Here is a 7,917-nt window from a genome sequence, read left to right on the forward strand (position 1 = left end):
TTCAGTGTCTACTTCAAAAATGATACAATATGGTCATGACTTATCGATTATAGGTGCTAAAATTATGTATCTGTTTATGTAACTTTAGTTTTCCTGTTATCTGTTTACGCGCTATTATATTTCTTTTTGTCTTTTGACGTGACTCAGTATTTATGCATCCCGCAATTAGGTTTTTGATTGTTTAACATTAGGCGTTCCTGATGCAGATATGTCCTGATGTGCGGTTAGGAAACAAGGGTTTTGACAGTGTTGTTTCTATTTTGTTTAACCTTGTACTTATATTGACTTATTTTTTCACTCTATCGAGAAAGCGTGTTTATATATGTGATATGCGCTATCGTAAGACAAAAATGATATTGTTGACTTTATTGTAAAATGTACCTTTTTGTTGGACTCTTTGTTAGAATATTTGTATGTTTGTTTGATTTTTTATTCAGTTATGCTGTATATTTGTGAAGTATGCTTATGCTTACACACTTTTTGACTGCAAGATCCAAATTATTGTCACATGAACCAATTATGTCTGTTTTGGTTGCTCATCCAATTTTGTCAATTTAACGGAGCTATAAACAAATGTCGTACAAGTGAGAGGTTTAACTAGCGATAAAACCAGGTTAAATCCACCATTTCTTTTCGAAAAATGGCTGTTCCAAGACAGGAATATGGCAGTTGTCTTTCACTTGCTCCGTTGGTAGATAGCGTTAGATTTTGTCAGTTTTTATGGACTTTCTCTTTTTGAATTAAGGAATGACTGTAATATTTTTTCTGTCGATGAAGAAATACCATAAAAAATGTGGCGCACACTGAATAACTCGCGTAGCGGGTTATGTTAAAGGGTGCACCACATTTATATGCTTTTTCGGCAGAAAGAATAATGCAGTTATTCCTTATAATTTAATTTCAAACTTCATTTAAGCCGGAGTAAACCAAGAAAAAACGTTCATGACGTCATGACGTCAACATATTGATATTTCATTGTTATATGTAACTTGGCCGGTAGGTAAGGACGTTATTTGACGAGACTACGCCATTTATGTAAAACAAAATGTATACATTCCTACTTGCTTCGTTAACATATTTCAAAATATTCAATAATTAAACTTTACATTGTACATAATTCTTTGAAAATTTTGAATATACAAGAAGCACTTGATTTATTTTAAGAAAGTATGAACCGTGCATTTGTGAAATAACACATAATAGCGTCATATCTTGTTAATCCGCTGACCACACATCTAATGATATTATATATAGAAAAATAAGCATGTCGACCAACATTTGTCTTTCAGTATTCATTTATAAGTATAAGAGGGAAATTATTTCACAATGAGGAAAACTCCATACCATATTCTAGTAGTCGTCTGTAAAAGTCTAAGACATAAAAAAAATATGAAACAATCATATTCATGAAACTACGTTCATGTAATTAAATCTCAAAGTACTCCTTCTTTTCATAAATTAGTATGATCATTCTGGTGTTCTGTGTGCTGTTTTAATTGTTATATATAATCAATTATACAATGTTAGTATTTAACAGTTTTTGGTATTAACCAAAACATATTTTTTCACGACATGTCATGTTTATGCAGATTAAATGTTCCCAGATTTCAGAAATTTTATATCTTTTTGATTTACTAGGATAGTTCTCATGTCCGAAATTTATTTTACAGACAGCAAAAACCAAAGAGTGTTTTAAGATCATGCATTTGCCATGTCACACATCTACCAGTAATTTATCACGTACACACATATTCGCATTAAAAACTTTGAAAGCATTATTTTTTATGGAATTCATATTTATCAATTTCGGTTGTTAACTAATTGCAATAATAAACGCAATCCAAGTCTTCTGAATTTACAATATTCCCGAACTCATAACATATAAATATATATGAATACGTGAAAAGAAACATATGTTAGATAAATTTTGAAAATTTTAAATAATTTAATAGAAACACGCGATTCTTACAATGGTCGTCGATTTTTTTATTTGGTTAAACCTTAATCAGAACTACTGCAACAGAATATCTATAATTGGTTGAAATAAACTGGAGAAAACTCTGCTTAACTGCGACAAGTAAGACTTTTGGTCAATTTCCATGCTATGCATTGAAATAAAATACTTTTCAGGTCGGTCTGAAATACTACAAGATACAAAACAAGACATACAGCACATGAAAATCACGTTCAGCCTTATTTATTTTGCAAAAACGCAAGATTCGTGTGTAAAACGATGATCTCTCAAATAACCCTAGGATAACGAAAAAGATACAAGTATTATAAGATTTTATGTACTCTTTTGACGTCCAGGTCTTTTCACTCATAGCATATTTGACGACTAACTATATATACTGAATGATACTTATATTTCAAATGATCAAAGATAAGGTGAACTTTTAAGTAGAAAAATATTTTAATTACAAGAATCGAATGTGATTTGTATATCAATGTTTTAATGAAACATTGGCTGAAAAAAATAAAAAGTCGTTGTTTGACAACCATAAATAGTAAATGAAAGTTAAACAATCATTGATACTAGTAATCAATTTATTTTTAATACAGTGAAACAACTGTAAAGACCCGTGACTGTCATCCTTTCGTTGCTCTTTGCAATAAGAATATCCCCAGCAATCAACTGAACGACAACAGTTCCAGATCCAGAAAAATAGTTGTCACCATGTGTCCCATATACAATCATTACATAAGATAAAATCTGGTCGTTTTTGTACATTATGAATTGTGCATTATCATCATTACCTTTATACGCAACGTGAACAACAAATAGATAGACGCCAGTTTTTTCACAAGTAAATTTCCCTGTAGTCTTGAAGTCAGCCAGATTATTGATTCCTATAGATGTTTTGGTACTTGGAAACTTTATGATCTGTCTACCGCTATAAACTGTATCACTTGCAGTGCATGATGTTAAAGCCACTGAAAGACAAAGCAATCACACGATCTAAAGTTGAAAAAGCTAGAGAAAAGGCTGAAATAGACTACTTACATTGTAAGCTAAAAACCCTTAAACCAAGCTTACGGTATGTGTTAATTAAAAAATTGAAGTAGACCTACTCGCTCGCTGTGCCAGTGTTTGTAGTGACGTTATTGTTAGCTTACATGGATAATATCTCATGGATTTTTGGACTTAATTTGTATTATGTGAACTGTGTTGTGAGGCAACATGTCTGTCCCTTTCCTATTTTAGGATCTATCTTTTGTATGTATTGTTAATTTTCATATTCCGTTAAGGGACACCAGCTATCTAAATCGTATTCGCATATAGACTCAAATTCCTATATTTGATTTATAACATACTTAAACCCATATCCAAATTACAAAAAGTTTGACATAAACAGTTAACAATGCATTTACTAAATTATATATATCAGAGTTTCGTATGATTTTAAAAGTGTCCTGTTCCAAGTCAGGAAGATGGCCATTGTTATATTATTGTTCGTTTCACTGTGTGTTGTATTTTAACGTTGAGTCGTTTGTGTTTTCTCTCATTTTTGAGATATTGAGATAAGACGTGGCACGGTACTTGTCTATCCCAAATTCATGTATTTGGTTTTCATGTTATATTTGTTATTCTCGTGGTGTTTTGTTAAGTGGATGGAAAGTTGTCTCATTGGCACTCACACCACATCTTCCTATATCTATGTTTAAAGCATATTACAAGTTTTTTACGTGTACGTACCAGGCTGATTCATATCTGGCACATTTCCTTTTAAAGCCCTGACCTCACTTGACATATTAGCATAATTCTGCTCCAGTGAATGCAATCTGTTTTTCGTAGAATTTTCGTCTGTTGCGTAGTTTTGTTCAAACGAATCAAGTCGGTGATTGGACACATTAGCATGAAACTGTAGTAGCACCAATTGAATTTTGGTGTCTTTTCTAAAGGATCTTGATCGCATATCAATCGTTTCCAACTTTAGATCAGCAGTATTCGTTTTATTTAATAATGCCAAAAAATCCTGACTCCGAGAAGTAGAAATCGAAGAAATAGAATTAAGTCTTGAGTTAAAACTTTGCATTTTGAGTGTAAGCGTGTCCATACCGCTTTGTATCGTGGTAACATTTTGAATGTTTGAGGCAGCAATGGAGTGTGTAAAAGAATCCAACTTTTGCTTTGTATGAATGCTCATATTGTGCAAATCCATCATTTGACTTTTCAGTGCAGCATTATCATTTTTAAGGACATTGCTTTCGTTTTCAATAGTATCGAACTTCTTCTGCAAGATGTCGTAGCTATTCCTTAACTGGGCATTTTGTTCTCGCATCTCTTTCTTTAACTCGGCAACAAAGAGCGACTGCGTAGCACTTTCATTTTTCAATGTTGCAACAGCAAGCGACTGAGTGGCACTTTCGTTTTTGAACGCATTCATAGCAAGCGACTGATTGGCACTTTTTCCAGATTTTAAATCCTTCACTTCTTGGTTCACAGTCTTCAATTGATTCTGAAGTTGCAGAACAAAAGTTTCCATTTGTGAGAGCAACTGTTTCTGTACGCCCAACGCATCCGTTAACATAAGGTAATGATAGTCCGTCAAACCGGAAGGTATTCCTGTTTTATTGCTCAACAAGAATCCATGACAAGCAGACAGAATAACGCAAAACAGAAAACATAGTTGCATAGTTAACACCATGCTACCTTATCTGACGTAAGAAAAGAGAGAAACACACCAGATGATATGTTCTAGTTACAGAATTTCAACTTAAACCTTATCTTTCATAAATAGGTATCGATTAAAGCAACTTCATGACTAAATAACGTGATTTATCTTTCATGCAATAAAGTAGACCACAATCGTGCGTTGTGTACAATGACATTTACGCCTTCAGAATTTCAGATTAACTTCGTGAAGTGTTATTTAAAATGCGATACGGTTCTTTATTTCCAAAGATAAATCTGCGTGGTTTTCTTTCTAGAAATATATGAAATTGTTCAATCAACTTTAGGTCAGGTAGATACACAGAAAAAAGGGACAGAAAAGAAATGTACAACAGCTCACAATATTCACAAATATGAGTCAGCATTATTTAAAATTCCTTTTTATCGCGCATAATACTTATACTATCTTCCTAACTTACCACATTTCACACTGATTGGCATCAATTACCATTCTGTGACTTAAAGATCATGGCATGAACGCGTAACGATCAGCCGTAGGATGCAGATAACATTCGTGATTTTTTTATCTGATTTTTGCCGTAGGATATGCTTTTTCATTCATATTTTGGAATTTCAAGAAACACAAACGCCAAGCACTATAGCGAAAAGGGCAGACAAGTTCATTTTTTTTTAACAAGGAAGTCATTTACGCTTTTTCACTTTTATTTTTTTCTCTGTATCAACACGGGATAAGCAAAGACTATTGGTTTAATTTATGAAGTAAATACCGTTTCACATCACTATAAGAAACTAACCACCTGATGTGCCAGATAGTATTACTTTATTGAATTTGAAAAATCCCTTTTTGTATATATAAAAAATCAGAACGGATTTAATTAACAAATGTCGTATAAAAAAGACAAATCTAAACCAGAGATCGAATAAATCATATGTCATGAAATTCAAGCTTATGTGACAAATTCCTTTATTGTTTTGAAAAGTAAAATTTTATAATCATATGCATTATACGTGTAGATGAGATGAGCGATGTGCAAGTAAAGCTAACATTGTTATATTCACCTAGTTTAACAAAACTGTTCTCAAAATAGTTATTGCAATTTTTATTTCGTTTGAAATTGAACTATTTCATGTATTTGTTATTTTAGACCGCTTAATTAGACCAACACGTAAACATATGAAAACATCGAAGTTAAAACAACTTTAGTGCCTTAAAGCTTTAAAACCGACAAAAATACTTAAGTAAGGATCTATCCAATGTGGGTGTTTAATTTAATTGTTGCATAAATATTTTACTACAATCGGCCAACAAATGCTCATATAATAGATTACACAAATGAATGTTTGCTTTTTTTATAACTTATACAAATAAAGTCTCAGGTCACACCGCGTCGATGTTGCGCTAGCTGTAATGTGGATATTTCTTTTTGCGTATCATTTAGTTTAGGGTCTACTCGCGGTCCACGTTAAAACCATGTTGATAGACATTTGTATTAAAGTTTGTATCAGAGTTAAAAGTAAAATCACAAAAATACTGAACTTAGAGGAACGTTTGGAAAGTCCATAATCACATGGCAAAATCAAAAAACAAAACGCATCAAAAACGAATGAACAAGAACTGTCATATTCCTGACTTGGTACAGGCATTTTCAAATGTAGAAAATGGTGGATTAAACCTGGTTCTATAGCGCTAACCCTCTCACTTTAATAACAGTCTCATCAAATTCCGCTACATTTACATGATGCGTTAAATAAACAGTCACAATTAATAAAATAGTCAAAACATGGGTACATCAGTCATCATTGTATAACAATTTAACAGGACACAAAAACATCTACTATCTACGAACACATGGATTGATATGAGTGTCTGACGTCACAAAAATTATATACGTCACATAAATTTGTCGTTCAATGTGCATACAATAGTTATCAAAAGTACCAGGATTATAAACAATTTTAAAATTTACATAGGCAATGAACGCATACAGGGTTAAAAAATCAAAAGTATGTAAGAATAAATTACAGAAAAAGACCGAGATTCAAACTAGTCCAAAAGTTATACATAGAATTTATGAGAATCCAAAACTTTTAAAAGGAACAATTTAACAGGACCTATCTACGAACACATTTAACAGAAACAAGACTGACTATACCATGTTTACAGGCGTAAAGAAAGAGTTAAGCATATAGACAAAAGCATGTCATCCAAACGTTAATTATGCTTCATCGACCTTGGTTATGTTTGAAATGTAAGCTCATACTAGTGTAGCGGTACTGAAACGTTCCAGCTGAAATACTTTGAATTACAAGTCTTTTAAATGTTAACCGGCATTTTCTGATTGTTTTTTTATCATGTAAACTTGTGCACCTTGAGCAGTATAAAATTCTTTTGATTAGAGGTCGATCATTTAAAAACGTATCCAACGTATTACATACGTTGACATTTACACTTCCTGCAAATAAACCAAAAAATCATGGTATGTGATCCCGAGCTTAAGACTATTATACTCTTTTTTTATATATATAATTGGACCCTATTCAAACAAGCAAACACAAACTTTCAATATTTGCGATGATGGTGTTTTGCAAAAAAAAGAAGACTATCAACGACTCCTGCATGCTCTCGAAAAGGAGCGAATGTGTGGGAGTGACACGAAACACGTAAACATATTGCAGAATCTTACCTGAATAAACAAAAAAAAATGTACTACTTAATATATACATGTAAGTGCTCCGAATATTGTTCATTGGAAAACATATATGTACAACGAAACGGGAGAAAACCAGATAAGCCATGCTATTTGCCCTGTTTCTAAAGTCTGCAAAGATGAAATATATACATTTCGCATCGTGCATGTGCTGCACATCGAAACAAAATTTTATAGATCTTCTTGGGAAGTTGATGAGTTAGATTTCATAGTGTTTGACTGCATGATTCCACATTATCATATTCCTGACTAAAGAAGCCTATCTCTGATTTAAAGTTACAAAACATGTTTTATATATCTTTGAAAATATGTCTATCAATAATGTTATACAGATTGTAAAGCAATACCTACCACCTACATGTGTACACATCGTAAGTGCATGTGTTTCATATCCATCTATGAAATTGAAGCAAACACATGCAAAAAATGATATAGAAACACTATAATAGACAATACAGAAACTGACCTTATTTTTCATTCGCCATCTTGAGGTGACTGTGAATCCAGTAATGGTCATCGATTTACCCCAGTGATCATGCAAAGGGTTTAAGGGGCACTAGCTGACAAATTCAT

General features: G+C 32.5%; 1 long non-coding RNA gene across 1 annotated transcript; it reads right to left on the bottom strand.

The window, feature by feature from the left end:
• Window positions 1–2,529: 2,529 nt before the first annotated feature.
• Window positions 2,530–4,684, bottom strand: LOC143076285 (uncharacterized). The gene is made up of 2 exons (XR_012978598.1): window positions 3,698–4,684; window positions 2,530–2,934 (listed from the first exon to the last, which is right to left on the bottom strand). It is a non-coding gene; the product is annotated as an uncharacterized LOC143076285 (long non-coding RNA).
• Between the last annotated feature and the right edge of the window lie 3,233 nt (window positions 4,685–7,917).

The sequence above is a fragment of the Mytilus galloprovincialis genome, chromosome 5, assembly GCF_965363235.1.
Source record: "Mytilus galloprovincialis chromosome 5, xbMytGall1.hap1.1, whole genome shotgun sequence".
Taxonomy (NCBI): Eukaryota; Metazoa; Mollusca; class Bivalvia; order Mytilida; family Mytilidae; genus Mytilus; species Mytilus galloprovincialis.